Below are 1,859 nucleotides of genomic sequence, written 5' to 3'. Positions count from 1 at the left end.
GATAGTGTGCCGCTTGGGAAGCGCGGTGGCGCTCCCGCCCGAGGGTTCGGATCCCACATACAGACCGGTTCCCGCTTACTGGCTGAGCAAGGCGCGGGAGCAACACCGAGGGTTGCAATCCTGTTGCCGGTCCCTGGTCCGGTACGGGGGCAACACTGATGGTTGTGATCCATTGCCAGACACGGAAAAAAGACCAAAAAAAAAAAAAAAAAGAATTTGGAGCATTTGTTTTTACGACATTCGACTTAGGACTCATACATTTTATTGGAGCAAAAATAATGGAGTAAAAAAGTTGGAGTAAAGAGTGCAGAACTTGAGTTTATAGATACAAATATTTATATTCATGCAAAAGAATTTACAAACACAAATGTTTATAAAAGTTTATAAACACAAATGTTTATATTCATGTAAAAGAATTTATAAACACAAATGTTTATAAAAGTGTATAAACGCAAATGTTTATATTCATGTAAAAAACACACAAGTGAAATCTCTTGTTAATATATGTTATCTTTTTTTACATAAATATGTATTTATGGAATTGCTGGCATGTTGGTTGTAAAGGAATCTACAGTTCAATTTAGGTATAACTTATAATGTGGTACTGAGTTTTCCCACTCATGAGCAGAACATCTTTCTTTGTCTGCTTAGGTCTTCTCTAATTTCTCTTGGCAGTGTTTGGTAGTTTTCCATGCAGAGGTCACTGATAACTTTTCTTAAATACATCTAAGGTGTGTTGTGCCTGTTGACGCCATTGTAAATAAAACTGATTTTTGTTGCATGTGGAGATTGTTTATTACTGCTGTCTAAAAATTTCGTATCCTGGAGACTTGTTGAGTTGACTTGTAAGAAAGAGCATTCTGGTTTTAGATTTCTTTGAGTTTTCTACACGCAGGTGATAACCTGCAAATAATTTGATTTCTTCTTTTTCAAACCTATCTATCTTTCATCTGTCTCTTTATCTATCATTTATCTATTTATCTGTCTATCGTCTATTTATCTATCACCTATCATTTATCTATTATAACCATCATCATCATCATTATGTATTGTCCATCTGTCTACCTGTCTGTCTGTCTAAGATGAGCTAGAACATCTTCCATGAATTTTTCTTTTTTCTTAATCCTATGGGGTAATGTGTTCGATATTACACTAGGTAAAGGCTTTTGAAGATGTCCTTTATCAGATTAAAGAAGTTTCTTTTATATTCCTACTTTGTTTCTGTTGTTTTTCTTGTTGTTATTGTGTTGTGTGTGCTGAATTTGTGAATTGCTTTCTCTTCCTCTATGGGATAGTTATATTATTTTTCTCTTTTAATCTGTTAGTGATGTCGTTAATTATACTATTTTTTAGACGTTAAACCAACTTTGCATATCTCAGAAAAACTGCACAATGTGACAGAACATTATTCTTTTTATATATTGCTAGATCCTCCCTGCTAGTATTGTGTGGAGAATGCTTGCTTCATTTTTGCTCATGAATAATATCGGCCTATAAATTGCTTTCCTTACACTGTCCCTGGGTTTGGGGTGAGGATTCTGCTGGCTTCATTAAGCAAGTCTGGAGGTATTAACTCCTCCTTTATTTTATGAATTTGTTTAAGTTTGGTATTTTTTCCTGAAATGTTAATTAGAATTCACCAGAGAATGTCTGAGCCAAGCCAAAGTGGTTGTTTTTGGTTTTGTCTGGGGAGGAGGTAGTAATTACAAATTCAATTTTTTTTTTTAACACATATAGGGCTACTTGGAATTTCTATTTTCTGTGGCAGTGTTGGCAAATTGTGTTTTGTTTTGTTTTGTTTTTTCCTTTTTGTCTTTTTTCCTGACCGGTAATGGGATCGCAACCCTCGGTGTCGCACC

Source organism: Galeopterus variegatus, unplaced genomic scaffold, assembly GCF_000696425.1.
Source record: "Galeopterus variegatus unplaced genomic scaffold, G_variegatus-3.0.2 Scaffold94, whole genome shotgun sequence".
Taxonomy (NCBI): Eukaryota; Metazoa; Chordata; class Mammalia; order Dermoptera; family Cynocephalidae; genus Galeopterus; species Galeopterus variegatus.
This window is presented reverse-complemented; position numbering follows the sequence as displayed.